The sequence below is a fragment of the Argiope bruennichi genome, chromosome 7, assembly GCF_947563725.1.
Source record: "Argiope bruennichi chromosome 7, qqArgBrue1.1, whole genome shotgun sequence".
Taxonomy (NCBI): Eukaryota; Metazoa; Arthropoda; class Arachnida; order Araneae; family Araneidae; genus Argiope; species Argiope bruennichi.
Window position 1 is genome coordinate 16,757,170 of NC_079157.1, and position 22,284 is coordinate 16,779,453.

General features: G+C 28.7%; 1 protein-coding gene across 4 annotated transcripts in view; it reads right to left on the bottom strand.

Moving 5' to 3' along the window:
* LOC129976448 (alpha-tocopherol transfer protein-like) overlaps positions 1-21,192 on the bottom strand; it is a 53,817-nt gene extending 32,625 nt beyond the window's left edge. Inside the window, exon 1 of one of the 4 annotated variants that reach the window (XM_056090028.1) lies at positions 21,116-21,192. The gene's annotated coding sequence lies outside the window, so the exon portion shown is untranslated. Of the gene's footprint in view, positions 1-4,320; positions 4,448-20,289; positions 20,393-21,115 lie in introns of those variants that run through there. The other 3 variants (XM_056090030.1, XM_056090027.1, XM_056090031.1) reach the window with 3 other exon arrangements.
* Positions 21,193-22,284: the final 1,092 nt, after the last annotated feature.

Sequence of the window (22,284 nt, forward strand, 5' to 3'; positions counted from 1 at the left end):
AAATCTATTACACAAGTTCTTAAATTAATAATGGCATTATATCATGGGATAAGATTTTATTAGACAAATGCCCCCCCCCCCTTTAAAGAATATTATGGGCATCCAGTTCTGCATAGCTTTGCATTACTGCATAGCTGCATTCTTTATTTTAAATAAGCACAACTAATATTTCCGGCGAACTATGGTCTCCAAAAACAATTAATTATTGATAAAATAACAATATTCGTTGATAATGATTTTAAAATAAATGTATCTACCGATGCAAATTGTGAGAATTTTGTGTTTTATTCGGATATCAAATGATACATGAATTTATGCAATTAATCTCATTTCAAAAATTATCACAATATTAGGTTGACTGTATGTGAAACAGCCCCCCCCCCTCTACAGAGAACAGCGTTTGAATTAGATTTATCAATTTCGTACAAATATATGCAAAACTGTGTACATCGGATCGATTGTTAAAAAATTTTAATCTGATTATTAACAAATTAAAAACAAATCAAAAGTTTGTCATCTTTTGTTGACAACTTTCACAAAAAAATTCATTTTTACATCTTAAAATGGAAAAGATTTTTGTTTTTGAGTGAACCATATTATTTTCCTGCATCTATTTTTTTTTTTTTTTTTTTTGTAAATTTGAAGAATTTTAAATTTATTTTTATACATCGAAACAAAGCATTTTATAATTACGATTAAATTTAAATTATTTTCTTGTCAGTGTTTAAATGTCTGTTTCTCTAATATTTTTTAAAAACTTTTGAGCGATGTTTATGTTCGCTTTTTTCATATTTTTGATAAAATCGTAATGAATTTTACTTTTTTTTCCTTTCTCTAAATTATTTGTGGAATGCTAATTACTATACGAATATCATACGAAATTGAATGTACATATTATTGATAAATGATTGCAAAATTCTCAAAGTTACTCCTATTATGACATAGTTTCGAATATTTCCCAAAACGTGATCCTTTAAGTAAATAAACAAGCAAAAAAAAAAAAAAGAATTGAAACATTATTTTCAACTGTTTCAAACAGAAACATGGGGAAAAGGATGAAAAAAGCAGCAACAACAAAAAATGAAGCAATAATAAGCCAACATTTATATTTTTCCCAAATTTTTGACAGGTCCACCCCCACACAATATGGCATTTTGCACTCAGTAAATGGTACGTTGTATTGCATTATATATTACGTGAAGGGGGTGTACTGAATCTTATTGTCGACGGTAAATTTCTTCTATCATTTCGTACATATAATGTATCAACTTTGGATTTCAGGTTATACAAATAGCCAGAAATCCCTTGAAGTAAGATCTGGCGATTTTGGCAGTCACGGAAATATAAAATGTTGGGGGGAGGAAGATGAGGAAAATATTTTATCACCAATGAGTTACATTAATAAAAGTCTGGCAAAAGATATTAGATGGGGAGCAACACTATCTTGTATCGACATGTCGAACCATAAAACATATTGATATTACTAATCGAAAATAATATGATCCGTCAAAAATTTTTATGTTTAATAAATTATTGTTGCTTGTAAGAGAGAATATGTTTAACCAACTGCTGTTCTTTTTTAATCATAGTTTTTATCTTTTAAAAATTGTCTATTTCAGCCATCCGCCCTTTTTCCCTAACTATAGTCATTTTTTTATTTCTTCTTTCGAATTTTAATAGCCTACGACTAGCTTGTCTGTTTAATCAATTTCCTGAAATTATTTTTTGGGTCTTCATTTCATTGGAATATATTTTAGATTCAATCTTATGCTGTAGTTTATATCCATTCCGCGAGAACCATTTCACTAGGTAAATGAACATTCCCTGAAACTTTCACTAAGGTACGTTAGAGAAGTATTTATAATAAGTCTATGGCATCTCTCAATAACATGAAGATTCAAGAAGTAATTTCAAAAGATTAAAATACTCCCAAGCAGTATATACAAATGACCATTAAACGCACAACGATACAAACATGCTTTGCAAGCCTTGCTTCCATGCGAACATGCTTTGAAAGGCTCGTGTCTTTGGGAACAAGATTTGAAGACTTTAGTCATTCACACATGCTTTGAAAGGCTTTTGCCCTCGCGAACGTTCTTTGAACGTGTCCTCACGAACAAGCTTTGAAGAATAGCGCCATTTGCGCACATGCTTTGAAAGGCTTTTGCTCTTGCGAACGTGCTTTGAACGGCTTGTGTCCTTGGGAACAGGCTTTGAAGACTTCCTTTATTACGAACAAGCTTTGAAAGGCTTTTTCCTTCGCGAACGTGCTTTGAACGGCTTGTGTCCTTGGGAAAAAGTTTTTAAGATTTGTGTCATTTGCGCACATGCTTTGAAAGGCTTTTGCCCTTGCGAACGTGCTTTGAATGGCTTGTGTTCTTTTAAATATGTCTTGCGCGGCTTAGATCCTTGTGTGCATGATTTGTAAGGCCTGTCATGAATCAGATTAGCGAAGAGAGGATACTCCTCCATAAGTCCTATATTAAGTCCTAAGTAAGTCCTATATTAAGTTTTTAAGTTCCAAATAAAAAAATCTCAACTCCAAATCAAATTTTTTTCTTCCTTTCATTGATTGTAACGAAGTTAAAGATATAAGTATAGTAAATCCATATTATACATATTTATATCATATTGTATCCCATGGAATCCAAATGTTTAATTTAAATAAATGACCAGGTAAAATTTGAATTAAATGTGTTCCATTTGAATAGTCTAACAGCCATGAAATCCAATTTTCCAAACGAGCGAAAAATAGTTTTAGCTATCCTTCAGAGGAATTAATAATTTTGGACATTTCAAGCAATTTTTTATTGACGCCAATAGTGAAGAAATGGGTTATATAAGCCATTCATATCTTGAATCATAAAAAAAATATGAGAGTTAAAGAAAAGGTTATCCAGATTTTTTTTTTCTAAATTAGAGTTTTTTCAGATGAAAGATGTAACAGATTTTCTCATACACAAAGCAGGAAATTCAAAATTGCTACCAAAGAAAGAGATTTTCCCAAATTTAAAATTATCTTATAATATCACATTTTAAATATGATAATTTTCCTTTTCTACAGCATAAATCCTTTAACTAGACGTTTATGAATTCAATCATGATTTCTTCATGATTCATGAAATCATTATTTCAATTTCATGATTTCTTGATTTTAAATATGATAATTTTCTTTTTTACAGCATAAATCTTTTAACTAAACTTTTATGAATTCAATTATAACAAGAAAATTATTAGATACATTAGCGCCTTCATTGTTCATTTTAATTTAAATTATTATATAAAGAACAAATTCATAAAATAAATTTACATATAAAAGTATTTTACTCAGGCAAAAAAAAAAATGTCTCAAAAGTAAATAATACTAATATATGATAATACGATTCAAATAATATATGATAATATGATTCAAATAATATACGATAATACGACTCAAATAATATACGACACTATGATTCAAATAATATACGATAATACGACTCAAATAATATACGATAATACGATTCAAATAATATCCGAAAATACGACTCAAATAATATACGATAATACGATTCAAATAATATACGCAAATACGACTCAAATAATATACGATAATACGATTCAAATAATATACGATAATACGACTCAAATAATATACGACACTATGATTCAAATAATATACGATAATACGACTCAAATAATATACGATAATACGATTCAAATAATATACGAAAATACGACTCAAATAACATACGATAATACGATTCAAATAATATACGATAATACGACTCAAATAATATACGATAATATGATACGATTTTTCTCATATGATAATATGAAAATATTAAATTTATATTCGCCTAACTAATATTCAAAATTCACCTTCTGGAAAATGTACTAAAATTGTAATACTTTGTTTTCATGTAGAGGATGTTCACAATAATCCAACATATCACAATATCAAAAACAAAAATTTCAAGTTTTTTCTGAGCTCAAAGGAACAGCTGTCCTGTCGCTAATTTTGGAAATGTTTCAATATGCTTCCGTAGAGCTTAAAAACAGATTTCAAAGAATTTTTTTAAATTAAGTTTTGATTTTAAAAAATTTATAAATATCTTCTTCACTGTTATTTTTAAATGCATTTTTCTAATCATGGCAAACTTAGCTTTTTTTATATACTAAAATAGATAGCCTTTCCTAAAATACAAAGTGCGGTTTTTTTTTTTTTTTACTTATATAAAAACCAAATAAAGGGCACGTTTAGAAAAATTTAAAGATGATGGACATAAAACTAATTTGTTTAATTTTAATGCATCCGGTTTTATGAAAAATAGAACTTACTTTTGGAATCTTCCATGTCTTGTACATTATAGTAAAAAAAGTCAATTATGAAAGATTAAAAATTATAACATTCTTATTCAGATACCCGCAATGAATATAGAAACGTTTTGAATCAACTTATCAAGAGAATTATCGCAGAAAGCTCTCCTGAAAGAGTCGTTCCTTTTTTTCTTTTTTTTTATCAATAAAAGTTCAACTAACCTTTAGATTTCAATATCCGATTAAGAAATGAACCTTTCAAGGCAATTATTTACGTAGGGTTTTTTTTCTTCCCTTCAGATAGTATTGTTAGATATATATTTATACTTGGAATATGAATAAAATATCTTAAAAAGGAAAAAAGGAACGAAAATATGAAAATCTAATATATAACATAACTATTTCAACAGATACAAGTTGCTTTTTGCGAACTGTTGGTTTGCTGTAGAATTAATTTGTTAAATAGTTTAAATATAACTCCATGTCCATGATTCTGTCAAATGATCAGATATCAAAGTTGTGATACTGTAATTATCTTACATAAGCCCGATTTATTGGGTTCAGGAACCCTTCTACAGGTGATAACAATCTTTGACAATGAACTTTTCTACTAGATTATGACATCATAGAAATATTAAAAGTTCAAATGTGCGGTTAAACCATCTTCACTTTTTTATTTGTCTTGTAAACGTCATTAATATTAAACAAAATGCTCCATCTTTAACTTTCAACAATGGAAGAAAATCATGCTAATTTGATGAATATATATATATACACGCACAAAATTACTAAAATATTTCATCTAAATAAGTTCCAAAAAAAACTTTGCAAAACACGATTACAATTGGTTATATACTAATCATTCACTTTATATATATGTAATAATGTAAGTTCCAAGCTAAAAAATTATAAAAATTATTACATTATAATAAATTATAATGTAAGTTCCAAAATAAAAATTATATATATATATATATAGTTCGGGTCATCAAAAGCTCATATATTAACTGCTGCATCAAAGATATATATAAAAAAAGGTTTTTACAACGAATTCTTCGGAAAAGTGAAAAGTATATTTATTTCTATAACCATAAGTTGCTGAAAGTTAATTGCCATCAGACCAAGTGAACATGCTATGAAACAAAACTTTCATTACAGTAAAGCTATACTGTGACGGACTTACGCATAAATTGTTACAAATAAATAATGACTATTACAAGCAGGAAATAATCAATTTGAGCGTTATAGATTCCTGGGGGATATTGCAAGGTTTTTTGCAACCTGACAGTGTTTAACCATTGCACATTTTGCAAGATTAAACAATGAATTTTTTGAATCATTGCGTTCAGGTGTTTCATTCTCCTTTCATCCATTATGTTTACTGGATTTTGCTCCTTCAGATTACTATTTTTTTCGATCCAAGCATGACAGCAATATAGGAAATTGGTTTAATTCTCATGAGTAAAATAAGGAAATTGAATATTCTTATGTGCAAATTGAAAACAATAAAGATTCTCATGAATAAGTTGATAATTTGAAGAATGATTACTTCGAAAAAACTATGTTTCTTTCATCGCATACTAAATTTTCCTATTAAGGGTTCTAAAATTCATGGAAAATATTTTGAATCAATATATCCTTCAATGTGTAAGCAAGTGTCCTTTTCTTACTTGGGAAAGCATATTTATGCTCATAGTAAAATGTTCGGATTTATAAGAATTTATTTTCTTTTAGCTGTATTATAGATCAAATGATGTAAATATTTTTATTTCCATCCTCATATGGATGATTAATGAATTATTTTCAGAATTTAGTACTTGATTCAATTGAACTTTCGTAATCGTATAAACATTGCGAAATTGCCAATTATGAAAATGTTGTGTTTTTATTTCTAGACCATATGAATGAAAATCGTTTAAAACAAGAATTTTTCTGAAAATAAAATATTGCATATTCAAAAACAGGAAATAATTAATTGGCTTATCAAGATAGAATTAAATTTCTTCCTTTGAAAAATTGTTGTTTGTTTACAAATGACTTTAAATTATAGGTAACAAAATTGTGTTTTCGTCTTATAAAGAATATTTCTAGAAGGAAACCAAAAGGATTATTTTCACCTCGAGATTATTGCATAAATAAACAATATAATCTGTTTAATGCTGAGTTATGTAACAAAAAATTTTCGCTTGCATTTTAGTACTTTCTATTTTTAATTTTGAGGAAAAATGAGATATAGATCTATATTTGTAGTACGAAAATTATACTCTAGATTTCGGTCATCTGATTTTGTAAATTTTTGATTTACCATGTACAAAAATAAAGGCATAGATGGAAACTCAGACGGAGGATTCCGCTGATGTATGTGGTAAAAAGTTTGACACATATCTATAATAGCAGCGGAAGGCCGCCCCAAAACATTTTCCTCTAATATAAGTGTTATCACCCTCCTTCCACATACAGTTCTGGTCATTGGACATACCGACGAATGCTTACTATAGAAATGGCTAATAATAATTGCGAATTATAAATATTTGGCGAGATTCTAGCTTTTTTGGCGATAAATTCATGACATGCAGTTCATACACATGTATCCGAAAATCTAGTATATAATATATTTGTATACTTTTTTTGACTGATATAAACTGAAATGTGACATATAATTAGTCAAAAAATAACATTAGTCAAAAATAACAGTCATTGCATTTCCAGATATGAGATAGTGTCTACAATCAAAACTTAGACAGTCAAAATTTAGTATGAATCGGCCCATCAGATACTATATCTATGTATCAAATTTTATGTAAAACTTTTTCCTTTTACCATTTATCTAGTTCATTCATATTCTGACAGATGGACTTCCCCTGAATTTATTTCTCTTGAATTTTGACATAAATCTATAAATTTTGTGTACATACCAATTTTTTTGTCTAATTCAAAGCATTTTTGAATTATCAGTATGTCATATTCACAGAAAACAATTTTAAAAATGTGTTTTTCGAATTCGATGAAGTCTGAAAGATGGTAAATCTTCAAGATCTCAAGTTTGAATATTTGGCTTGCTTCAATAATTTTTTCTTTATACACTTCGTATAAGAAAAAGTATAAAGGGTAAAATCAATGAGTGTGAAATACGAAAACGTAGAGAAATCGAGAAACATTGTCTTCATTAGCCGAAGATTGGCTCTTTTGAACTATTTAATCAAAACTACTAGATACAATTGTCCATATAAGACTTGAATTACTGGATACAATTGTCCATATTAGATTTGAATTACTAGATACAACTGCCCATATGAGACTTGAACTACTAGATGCAATTGTCCATATGAGACTGGAGCTACTAGATACAATTGCACATATGAGAATTGAATTACTATATACAATTGTCCATATGGGACTTGAACTCCTAGATACAATTGCCCATATGAGACTTGAACTCCTAGATACAACTGTCCATATGAGACTTGAACTACTAGATACAACTGTTAATATGAGACTTGAACTACTTGATACAACTGTCCATATGAGACTTGAAGTACTAGATACAATTGTGCATACGAGACTCGAAATACTAGATAGAATTGTCCATATGAGACTTGAACTACTAGATACAATTGTCCATATTAGATTTGAATTACTAGATACAACTGTCCATATGAGATCTGAACTACTAGATACAACTGTCCATATGAGACTTGAACTACTTGATACAATTATCCATATGAGACTCGAAATACTAGATAGAATTGTCCATATGAGACTTGAACCACTAGATACTATTGTCCATATGAGACTTGAACTACTAAATGAAATTATCCATATGAGACTTGAACTATTAAATGAAATTATCCATATGAGACTTGAACTACTAGATACAATTGTCTATATGAGACTTGAAAGTCTTTGAATATTTAAGGTATTTAATCTCTTACCACATTTAATCTTCAGTTATGATCCGAGAAAAAAATGCAAGAATCTTCCGAAATCTTTCTTACACGGCGCTGTAACAAAAATAATAAAAATCTTGAAATAATTATCGTCTACCGGCGTGCGCAAAGTTGGGGAAGATAAAAATAGCACGTCCCTTGTTGTCTGGCAATATCGAATACTATATTCCATTATTTGTTTTGGCTAGTGTGAAAAAAAGAGATTTATTTTTATATTTAAATTGTATAATTTATAAATGTGTGAATAAAGCGAAGCATGAATAAAAATCAGTTATGAAATCAAAAACCTCAAATTTTGTTTCACTTTTTTTTATGCTTAGTTATAGCAAAGGTTACTGAGATTAAGTCTGCGATTTTCGTTTGTTGTTTATCTTTGTTTCTATTTATAATATTCTCTTTTTCAGTTGAAGATTATTACTAATACCTTCTTTCATCATTATTTTAATTTTGTATTTGGCATTGCATTTTTTTTTTCTGTTAGCCCATCAAATTTGTTTCAAACTGATTTTAGCGATTATTTTTTATTTGAGTATTCATGAACATAATGAATACAAAAGATCCACAACAAGGAAATACAATTTTTAATGCGACTGTTTATTTACATCTAAAATGTATTTCAAATAAGGATTTTTTTTAAAGTTTCTTAAGCACTCTGCCAATGTGCATGAAATTATCTACTAAAGTTTTCATTAGTTAATATATCGGATATGACAATTATATCCGATATGTTATTAATAATATCTAGCTCATTTAGGCGTGGATATAATGTATATATATATATATTACATTTTTAAATTCATTTTAATCTATCCCAGGAAGGTAATTTATTTACATGCAGGCGCGGACAGAACATGTCCACAACAGCGCGGAACAAAAGCAGAAATAAGGAAGGCACGAAACAAATTATCACTAGTCTTGTATAACATGGGATTTCCGGCCACGAGTCAATCCAATACTCGTGTTGACCTTGGACAAGGGAAACAGAGAGATCACTTTCACGCCACGTGGAACTGATGGCCATCATTTTTACACAGCTTCAGATGAATTAATTAAACAGAAAGTGGAATTGGATCAGAAAATAAGAGAACATTTTAGAAAGACTTTGACATGGGCTGAATTAAGATAAAGCTTTGGAAATTAATTTGGATGAAATTAAGAGTTTAATATATATATATATATATATATATATATAGTCGCGGCCGAAGAGAGATGACACTTTTGTAATTTTAAAACTTCGCTTTATTTATTCCCGGAAGGCATAATCAAAGCACAAGCAAGAAGAGACAAGGTACATCTAGAGAAAAAAGAAAACGAAATATTTAGCCCCATGAATATATACTGTGAGATTCTGATAGGGATTTCTTTACATTTGTCAATTTAGGTAAGGGAATTATAGGGATTTTTTTTAAGAATTTGTTTAGATCGATTAATGGTTACTACTCTTTAATTAAATCTTTGGTTATACATTTTGTTAGTAACTGAATATCCCGGAACTTTGGTGCTAACTAAACAAGATTGCAAGTCCTAGTTGTCTTATTCAGTTTATTCGATAAATTCTAATGACAGAATTTTTCTAATGACAGATTCTAATTTCTAATGACAGAAACACCCTTTTTTCAGTTACCATCGTATACAGACCTACTGGCAATTTAACAAAGAAATTTTTTATGTAAAATTTGAAAGAAGTATGCAGTTTTAGAGTAAAATTCACATGCCTATTGTATTTATTGTTCTCGGTGTTTTTGTATTTATAAACATACAAACCATTCAATATAAAACTAATTATTATTCTTTTCTAACTTCAGGAATAAAATTTTTTCAAAAAGAAATTTGTTCGAAACTAAAATATTCGATACTGATAGAGAGGGTGGGTACAAATTCAATACCTGGATACAAAATATATAATAAAATATTACTATAATTTGACTCATGGTTGTTCGATATATTGTAAAAGCGTTTATAAAGATTTTAATAAAACCACTTACGTTTGTAAATTTTACTATGAATATCCTCAGTAGTTCAAAGAATATCGAAATGGTATTCAAATTTTCGCCACGTATTATCCAACACTGATGTTACAATAGACACAGCATCTGTGATCCCAGCTTTCAGTGTGTCACTATCTTCAACTGTCGTTGTAAACACTCTGTCCTTTATATTGCACCAAACGTTCTATTGTCCAGTAATGGCTAATTTGAATTCTTGGGGCCAATGAATATATTCATCGTTTTCCTTCGTAGATACCATTATGCTAACGATTGAAAATAATCACTATATCTTCAATAATTGTGACAGTTCTGTAATTAAAACTTTTTGAATATTATATTCAATGATTCTTTCTTTTTCATTCAGGAAAAACCCCATTGGTCACCTTGTTTACTTTAGAAGGTCAAATACAGTAGTAGGAACAACTGAATAAAAATCAAGTGAAATGTTGATTCTTTCCTATGATAAATTCAAAAAACATTACAATACAAATTTTATTTTAAAATCATTTAAATAACATTGTCTCTCTAATGAACACCAATTTAATTTTTTAAAAAATAGAAAATGTTTTTAATATAATAAGCTATAAATGCATTAATTTTCATTATTACAATGAAATTCAAACCGTTTTCATTGTTTCATCAAATGTTTAACAGTGTGATTTGCTTACTCTGTTGAAAGCTAAGGAAGAATTACATTAATAATAGGAACAATTTATAAGAAGAATGTAAAATCAACTTGCAATTACAGCAAAAAAGGGCAATACCACAGGCATTTAAGTAAGTAATGACACTATATCATGAGACCCTGACTTCATTAAGCAAATTATTCCTTTAAAAAATCATAAATATCTAATTACGAATAAAAGATATAATTTAAATAAAAAAAAATATCAATATTCATCCATGGTCATCAAAGGCGGGTAGAATTACATACGGGAAAGCAAACACGTGATCTTTGGTTGCCAGACAAAAGCATTCCTCAAGGTTCAGGGAAGATTTTTTATTTTAAAATTCCAAATCTAAAATAACTACTAGCATAAGCAGAATAATTTATTTAATCGAGAAAAAGAAACTTATTTTAAACCAGGATTCAGATATGAAGATTTCGAAATTTTATTTTCAAATTGTTTTATAAAGTTCAAGTCAGATAATAAAAGCTGTTTTACAACTGTTTTGAAAGTTAGTTTTGTCTAGATTTTTATCAATCGGGTTGTTTTATAAAAAGTACATAGATAACAAACCTATTTACTTAATAAATGTCTAGCCAAATTATTCCGCGTGAGTTCTTGGCTCATAATAATGAATATTCACTGATTCAGATAAATAATGATTCATCAAATGTGAAATGATTGGAGGGGAGGGGAGTTATGTGTTCGATTCTGTAACGTTCTTGACATATCAGTGGTTTTATCTTTTTTTAAAATAAAAATGGCAAATAATAACTGTAGACAAAATCTAAAAAAATGTGTTCTGTGATATAATTGATGATAATCATCATTTTCAGAATTTCAGAGAAAACTATTAAATGATAATCATCTTTCCCATAATTTAAAAGGAAGCAATTTGTGATAGAAAAAAGATTATTTAAATCACAATCGAAGTTTTGCGATAATCTGTCAAAATTTGAATGATTAACTAAATTTTAAAGGGAAAAAAAATATTTAACCTGAGTACAATGTTTTGTCATCTGATAATTCAACTAAATTTGCATCCAAATTTACATTATTCTGCAGATATTATGTTGCTTGTAGACTAAGGCTGCTTTTAGGAAATTTAGAAGTGCTTATTAAAGATTGCAAGTTAGTTGTTAGCAGAAAATTTCTGAAATATAGGTTATTCGTTAACTAGGGAAAAATCTTTTTAGGAAAGATAAGATATATTTTTTTTAAATGTCATTGAAAAATACATTATATGATCAAAATATCCAGTTACTTTCAGCTTTACACAATTGTTTTACAAATTTTTCCAAAAAGAAAAAAAATTGGTAAAAATGTTATGGTCAAAATACCTAGTCACTTTAAAACTCACAAGTTTGCTCTATAAATTTTTCCAAGCATATTCATTTGATGAAAATTGTATGATTAAAATACACAGTCACATTCACATTTACACATTAGCTTTACAGATTTTTCCATTTTGGAAAAATTTGGTTAAAGCAGTATGATCAAAATATGCAGTCACCTTCAGATTTACACATTAGCTTTACAGATTTTTCCATTTTGGAAAAATTTGGTTAAAGCAGTATGATCAAAATACCCAGTCACCTTCAGATTTACATGATCAAAATACCCAGTCACCTTCAGATTTACAAATTGTCTTTACAAATTTATCTAAAGCGAAAACATGTAGTGAAATTTGTATGATCAAAATACTCAGTCACATTCAGATTTTTTTATTTTGGAAAAATTTGGTTAAAAAGTTATGATCAAAATTATCAGTCACTTTCAGATTTACATATTTGATTTACAATTTTCTTCCAAATGGAAAATTTCGATGGAAACGATATGATCAAACTACCTAGTCACTTTCAAATTTTCACAATGTTTTATAAAATTTTCCATTTTGGAAAAAATTGTTGAAAACGGTATGATCAAAGTACCCAGTCACCCTCAGAATCCCAAATTTGTTCTAAAAATTTCTCCAAAACAGAATCATTTGATAAAAATGGTAGATTAAAATACCCTGTTTCTTTCAGATTTGCATATCTTTTTTGCAAATTTTTCCAAAACGGAAAAATATGGTAAAAACTGTATGATTAAAATACACAGTCACCTTCAGATTTTTCCCTTTTGGAAAAAAATTTCGTTAAAACGATATGATCAAAATACCCAGTCATATTCAGATTTACACACTAACTTTGCAGATATTTCCATTGTGGAAAAATTTGATAAAACGATATGATCAAAATACCCAGTCACTTTCAGATTTACATATTTGCTTTGCAAATTTTTCAAAACATCTGGGTGACGAGGTTTTTAATTTTGACCATGTAAGTAGAAGGCATAGGCATATATTTTACAGCATAGATTTAGTCACATGAACATTTAAGGAATCTACGTAATTAATAACGAAAGAAAGGATTTATTAATAGTGAAATTTATTATAGTGCAAACTATTTATTAATAGTGAAATTTATTATAGTGCAAACTATCTATTAATAGTTTAACAATATACAAGCAATATCTTATATCAAAAGTACAAATTTCGAGATCCTTAAAAATATAAGTTTTTGTATTAAATATATATTTTACAGTGTATGTGTGAAATATAGCACACTTTTTTTTTCATAAATTCTAATTCAGAAACAGAGGAAAACTTGATGAAAATTTCAGCTGAATACTATTAGCATTCAGAAAGATATGAATTTTATAGCAGATTGACAGTTAATTTATGTATGAAAGAAGCTAATTAAGAGGGATTTGCCTCAAATTGATACTTTTGAAGTTTTAATTTTCGATTAGATGAATTGAATTGTGTAAAGAAGCGAAATACACTAAATGCTTTTGCATATTTTTAAATGAAGTATATCATTTAAATTGCAGTAAATTATAAGGCGTTATAAATAACAATTAATTATATAATGTTATTTCCATTATTTGCAAATACCATAAAATTATAATAATATTTATCTTGGTATCCTATTTATATCTGTAAATGAAATGTAAGCAAATATATTTTCCACATCAAAATGCAACAATCCAAAAAGTTAAAAATATGGGTGACCAAACTGGTCGCTTATGGCGGCTAGTATATAAATAAAATTCTAATTTTGAAGACTTATATCTTTAATGATTAATCTGATAGATTCTAATATGATAAGATCTATATATCTGCTTTATAATATAATGAAAGATTCTTGCATCATGTGTTTCGAATTAGGCTATTTACTGATAATATCCAGCCTATAAATATTATCATAATAAATCAGTGGAAGTGGCCTTCTCGACATTGTATTGCTTATTCTCTGATGAAGATGTTATCATCATCACCCAACATAAAATTATGTACCTTCAACAAGGCCGTAATCATCATGAGTTCCCAGAGTTTTGTTTTTGAACATGAGAATCATGTGCTTCGCAATATAATAAAGGAAACAGGAGCTTGTATATAAAATGCATGCATTTGGCAAATAATAGTTACGAAAACTCGCTATCTCTATTTTGATAATACAGCTTTATTACATCATTTAGTTCTCAATATTTGGCGATTAATCGCTGACGAGCTGTTAACACACAAGAACCGTAGCGTATTTTAGACTCCTTTATTCCAATCCTTTGAAATAAAAATTTGGCAGAGAACTACGATTATAGTCACAAGATAATATATCAAATTTGATTTATTTAAATTGTTTCATTTTTTATTTATCGATTTTACATGCTTCTGAAAGGGCAAACAGTCAAACGGTCAACGTTTTGCTAAATTTGATTCAAATTCTGATAAGAATGTAGATTTTAGATGCCGAAACTATGCCCTATATATATATTAAAACTGAGTATAAAATTTTATCTTTCTAGCTTCCTTCGTTTTCTAATTATCGTGTTAACTTATACTTTACAATACTTTCTTTTTGTTTACTTCATATACAAGAAAACAAGCTCTAGATCACCCCATCGGTCTTTCGAAGTTCTAGATCGCACCATCAGTCTTTCGAAACTCTATATCGCATCATCGTAAATATTTTAGGCTTGTTTATTCAGTTTCGTTTTTTTTTTTTGGTTTGACTGTATGTTTCTGATCACATTTTGTACATGATAATTTTTATATCACACAATTCACTGAAAGAATGTCAGTTTGTAAGTCTGCTCATCTGCCCATCTATCTATGTGCCCCTTTTTTCTCTTCTCAGACTACCTATGTGCCTTATAATGCTCTCTACAGTATTATCTTATATCCTTGCATATATGTATTTTTTTAATTTCATGGAACGCTTTTTTGGGATCGTACACCATGCAATTTAAAGATAATGGAATCTAAAAACATTATCATTATTTGCGATTTAACATTTTAAATCAGATTATTTTTTAATTCGCTTTTCAGCTTTATTTTCCAAAATATCATACTTTTAAAATTAATTAAATAAGCTAGAGAGTGGATGTTGTAAGTGAGATTTCTTCTTGTTTCAAGTCTGGTATCTTAGATTTTGAAAATAACTCGAAAGATAAATTCATTTTAACTTTAATTTCTGCAAATGTATCTGCTCTCAAAACAAAAATTAAGTTTAAGTGGATATTTTTTAAATACATTAATTACTTAATTTGTACACTGTTTATTAATAAATAGAAGCTTAAGAAATGTTCATGAAATAGAAACATGATACAGTTATTAAAAACATACATAATATAGACTTTTGTCCATATAAAGGATTGAACTTTCTTCATCTGCCATTTTTTCATATTATTATTTAGACATAAGTAACATTTGAAAGGATAAGGACTTGCTTTATGAAATTATTAAAAATTACTCAAATTATGAAAACTATTTATTTTCTATTTTTCAATAAATGAATAGGCATAATTAAAACATGAAATGATAAATATTTTACTCTATGAAGTTATTAAAAACTACGCAAAGTATGAAAAATATCGCAGCATTGAAGAAAGACAGTCGAATCTCCATGGCCGAATGGTCATGGCACTGGTCTATCAAGAGACCGTGGGTTCAAATCCCGCTAGAGACAATGCGATTCATAGTATATGTGAATACTTAATTCCTTGATTTTATATTTTCCTTTATTTCATGTTCCAGAAGATACTGGACATTTCTTTTGCTTACCAGACAAGTGTTCTAGACTTTTCTTATTGTCTCCAGAAAAGTATTCTGGAACTGCCTCTGCTAGTGTAAAAGCAGAAGATTTGTCAGTCATTGTGTTCTCAGTTCAGAGTTCAGTTAATAAATTGGTTTAGCTCTGCTTCTTGTGTGTGTCATTGAGTTCCGCACTAGAGTATCTACGTGGCAATATTGATTTTCTTTTGTCAATAAACCAATTCTGTTAAAGTTCTCTACTTTAAATAGAATAAAAGCAGGAGAAGATTTCTCGATTGGGCGTCTACCTGCGTCAACTGGCTATTAATACGTTGCAGGCAGATCTATTTAAAAAACTTAGTCTGCTTTCCAAATAAATACATTCATATAAAATGTAAATACAAAATCTAAAATTATGAATTATAAAATACAAAAATGGTAGCATCATTTTGTCAAATATAATAGTTTGCGAAAAAAAAAACCACTAAAACAATATTTAACTTACATTTGTATATAAAAAACTAATACTGCGTATAAACCTTTTTGCAATTCAGTCAAAAATTATAATCTCTACTAATAATAAAGATGAATGTATAGGTTGACCATCTATAGGTTCTCTAAATTTTAATTATATAAATGATAACGGTTGTTCCCGAAAATATAATCGCACCAAAATAAATTTTGTGTCGTTTCAAAATTGAAAGTATCGTCCTTTTCGAAATATAAATTTATTCACCGAGAAAAGATTTTTCTGGAATTTCTTTTAATTTGCTGCCTGATTTCCAACAATACGTGACATTGTTGCCCTGAAATTCACATAATTTTCATTCTTCCATCAGATATTTACTTATGTGATTTTCTTCCAATGTCGAATCTTATAAAAAAATTCTGTTAAATATCTGATAAGTTTACAAGAAAAAACGAAGTTATAAATTGCGCAACTTCATTTTTTTAGCGCAAAACTTAATAACTGGTCGTTTGCACGCTTTATAGAACTTTGCTGTTTTGAAACTAGTGTCCTTTAGGACGGTTCATGTATTGCTTGCCAATGGATTCCATAACCCTTCGCGCTTCTGCGCATGCGTTAGGTGGGTTTCAGTTCTTCAAAATAGGGGTGAGGGGAAAGATGAAAGGAGGAAACATTTACATCTAACAAAAAAGTAAACTCGGATTACTCGTGGACTGAATGAAAATAAAATAACACAGTCAGAATCGGCACGATACTCACATATACGTGTGTTGCTATCAGCGATAGGCGAGGATCGAACTCGCAACCTTTGGGTTCGTAGCCGAGTAACATGACCACAAGACAAAAGAAATTTCTCATGTCTCGTGGCTGTTATCTGGCTTATAAAGCGTCACCACACGTGCATCGTGCCGATTCTGACCGTGAATAAATATTGAAAAAAATATTGAACTATAAAGTTTCTAATTGGACGGAAATCAAGGTCAAAGAATGACGAAGATTTCCGGAAATGCTTTCATCCTTCCCTGTGTCGCCCCTTAATGAGATAGAATTACCGAAAACTTGTCGTCTCAGGATACTGAAACGAACAGCACAATCGTCGTCAATAATAATAATAATAATAATAAAAACCATCTATAACTTCATTATTTATCATTACATCTTTCACAAACTTATTATTGATGAGAAGGGATTAAACGGACAGATAGACAGAATGATTAACTGAGTTAATAAATGTAGTTAATCAACTATAATCACAATTTTTTTTCTATTACAGAAAGTACTTTTGTATATATATATATACAAAAGTATTAAAATCAAGTTAATAGGAAAATCAAATAAACCAAATAAAAAATGAATCCAGCCTGAAGACTTTTTCAAAGGTTACCCACAGGCAGGGATTAAAAAAAAAGATTTTTTTCTGTGAGGGAATGTAGACAAAAGGTCTAATAATGATTCCTCGTGACCCGAAAATCCCCTGAAATTAGGCCTAAGAGATATACCCTTTTAACAGCAAGGACAATACAAAACAACAAATTAGAAGAAAATAATTACAAAAAAGTAAAAATACAATAACAAAATAACAATAAACACAAACACACACACACATATATATATAATTTGTTTCAGCGGGTCTTTTTATGTATGCATACCAAATTTCGCTCCGAAATTGTTTTTGCTTTCTTAATTTTATTGTGGAAACTCCAGCCCAAAAGAGCCAACCTAACAAGAGTAGTATATTGAATAAATATTAGTTAACTGACTGAAACTTCAATTTGTTTTTGTGTGCGCGCGCTGTCTTTTGTTTATAGATAAAACTTTTTTTTTTTTTTTTTTTTGCTCTCTACACATGGAAGCAGAGAATAACAGTCATTGATGCTATAAATCCCAATCTCTTACTACTTTCAAGTTCAACTAAATAGCTTCAGCTTGTTGATAATAAAGCAAGACTTTTTTCGCGTGTTTATCCCAGAAACAAACAACACAGAAACAATCAACACAACTCAAATTCACAGAAACAAACAACACAATTCAAATTTATCCATATTGTAAAATTTGCATTTACTTTTTGAAAAATGAAATTTCATTTGCAATAATATTCAACTTATTTTTTAATTTGAGCTTTTGTCAATGTGATGGCAACTCTTTGATAAAAGCTAATTTTTTTCCCCATTCATGCGTAGCGTTCTCGGGCAGGTTAAATTTTATCTCTATTTCGTGCGAGCTAAATTGCTGATAAATATGGTTAAATTATTTTTTAAAAGAATCATTAAAAATAGAAATGTGTTGGTTAAAACATTAGTATCATTAAAAAGATAATTTTTTTTATCTTCAATATTGTTATATTTAGGTTTGTAATTCAAAATTTTAAGTCAATGGCAACTTTGTTACAATTTTTTTAGTTTATCGAAAGTGGCAACGATGTCATAATATTCCATAAATAAAAAAGATGTCTATTTAAAAAAAAATGGTTGTTAGTTTCTTGCTTTTGTTAAGAATATCTACTTTATTGTGTAGAATCTAGGATTCAAATAAAGGGAGTGACATTAGCAATCCGATAATACAAAACAAAAACTTTGTTTTGAGGTAGATAACGTACGAGTTTTTTTGTGATTGTTTAGTAAACGACGTTTTCGATTGTACGTTAAACCTATTATGAGTATGATTTTTAGATATATATATATATATATGTAATTATATTTTAAACTCTTAATTTAATCCAAATTAATTTCCAAAACTTTATCTTAATTCAGCCCATAGTAAAATATTCTCTTATTTCCTGATCTATTTCCACTTTCGGTTTAATTAATTCCTTTGTAAAAATAATGCGCCATCAGTATTACGTATCGAGTGAAAATGATACTTCCGTTGCCCTTCACAAGGTCAACACGTGTATTGAATTGGCGCGTGGCCTGAAATCCCATGTTATATAAGATAGTGATCATTTGTTTCGCGCTTTTTCTTACTTCTACTTTTGTTCGCACTGTGGCGGACAGGCCTTGTCTACGCTTACTTGTAAATAAATTGCTTTCCCGAGATGTATATTAAAGAGAGAATAAAACAAAATTAAAAATACAAAGTCTTTTCACTGCTTGTCAAACCTGCATTCTGCTTCAACCAAAAAAAATTTACATATATATATATTTTATTTTAAATATTGAAGCATTTCCATAACTTTAAAAATCAATTCACCATTTAATATTCATACATTTTAAATTAACATATGTCTTCATTTTTATGGCGGTGAGTGGCGATTATGAAGACATTTTAAACCAATAAAATTGTCGGTGTTTGTTATATCGAATTAGCATTGAAAAACAATGTTACTATATCATAAACGCAGTTGCAAAGAGGTGATTATTTTATAGATTATTCTTTTAAGGTTATTTTATTATTATTTTAAAGATATTTTATTATTGTTTTAAGGATATTTTATTATTATTTTAAGAATATTTTTAAATTATTCTCCATCTAATTAAAGAAAATTATGAATGAGCGCCATAAGTGTATAAGATACAGGTGCTAATTAATTTTCGTATTTTATCTTGAATTTATTGAATGGTAAGAAATGGTACACATATCCTTAGATCTCTATTTTATTTACTTGTAAATGGTAACTATCGGCAAAGACTAAAAAAGTAATTAAACATTCCAACAGTCAATCTATGCTGCGATCTAATTTTATGACATCTGAGTGAGAAAAAAAAAATTCATTTTTCTTAAAGAAAGCAAAAAAATCGCTTGTCCTGAAAATAAATTTAATATTTAAATAACTGCAGTATTATAATGACCGTTAAAGTTCTTGCTTTATAAAAAGTACACTTATAAATATCAATAAATTTAATACTCAGTCTCTGAGAAAGTCAGCGTTGCAAATCGACACGGGAACTTTCCAATTTTTGTAGAAATTTCAAAAGCTGTTTGGGCTAGGAGCACAATTTATTCAATTCCGGTATTTTGATATGTCACCTGTGCTCCCTGCAAAAAATTTTACTATATTAGAATTATCTTTTTTCTACATTCATCTTTAAAAAAATTCATGAAAAACATTAAATGTGTGTTATTTATGCCTTTAATTAGTGATTTTATGAAATATGACAATTTTCTTTAGGTGATTGAAAATTTCCCTCAAAAACAAATAATAGATTCCGAGATATTGCCGACGGTTCATAAAATTCTTTTATGACTGAAAAAAAAATCAGTATTCAAATTCTTCTATCTTTCAAAATTATCATCAGAATTCCATAAAATTTTATTGAGAGATTACTTTCACGACGACAAATTAATTCAGCAAAAAAAAGTGGTAGCCCTAATGAAAAAATTTCGAGATAGTAATTAATTAACTATGTTAATTAAATCGGTTAATCAGTTTTTCTTTCTCAATAAACCTGTCTTCTCGAATCATTTCCATCGACACCAAATTTGTCAAGATGCGAAAATAAATAAGTTACCGTCTTTTCGTTGTTGTTGACAAGTGTACAAACATTCCTAGGAACAACATTTTTTTGAAAAAGAATTTCATTGTTTAATATCTGTGAGATTTTATATATTTATATTTAATTATAACTAATTTTCAAAGTTGAACAATTTTTTTTTATTATTATTAGCTCTACTCAAAAAAAATAGTTCGATTAGCAAAAGAATTAATTGCGTTATAGTAGAAGATCACTTACCTGTTTGATCTCATCCAAGCTAAAGCATGATCTTGCATCTTAAAAGCGACTTGAACCGACAGTCAGATAAATAACTTGGTTTAAAACTGATAGTTGAACTAATCATAAATAGATAGGAATGCTGAGAACTGATAAGCGAATGCTCGCGTTTTCCACATATTTGGAAAAAAAAATTTGCAATTGTATCAATGTTACTAAGCAGTCTTTAAATTTTCATTCTTCATTTCCAACACTTTTATTTAACTTAATAAATTTCAGTACCAGATAGACCAAACTTAGCTCGGCAGTTTTTTTTTCTTCTTTTTTCTTCTTGTTGTAAAATTATGGTGTATTTTTTCTCTCGAAGAGAATATTTAGATACAAATCACATACTGATTACATATGAATATCTTTCCATCTTACCTACATATGAACTCGTCATTTAAATATATAAAAAAAAATCATGAATGCGCTTAGTTGAACATCTTATTCGAAACAATCTGCTATATTATAATATGCATTTTGCAGTTCATCTGTCATTACTTATATTTTTGTACTTACACTCAATTTTGCCATAATGAAATCGGGTCCGAGAAGGTGCTATGTGACATTGTCAGCATGAGAGCAGTTAGAAAAAAGGCTGCTCTAATGGTTAGTTTGTTTGTGTGTGTGTGTGTGTGTGTGTGTGTGTGTGTGTGTGTGTGTGTGTGTGTGTGTGTGTGTGTGTGTGTGCGTGCGTGCGTGCGTGCGTGCGTGTGTGTGTGTGTGCGTGTGTACACCTATACAGATAAAAACACCTATACAGAAAAACACCTATACAGATAAAAAGCAATAATATTCAATATAAATACATAAGTAAAAATTAAACCAAAAATACCGACAAGTGTTCTAGTATATGTGAATACTTAATTCCTTGATTTTATATTTTCCTTTATTTCATGTTCCAGAAGATACTGGACATTTCTTTTGTCTACCAGACAAGTGTTCTAGACTTTTCTTATTGTCTTCAGAAAAGTATTCTGGAACTTTGCCTGCTTGTATAAAAGCAGAAGATTTGTCAGTCATTGTGTTCTCAGTTCAGAGTTCAGTTAATAAATTGGTTTAGCTCTGCTTCTTGTGTGTGTCATTGAGTTCCGCACTAGAGTATCTACGTGACAATATTGATTTTCTTTTGTCAATAAACCAATTCT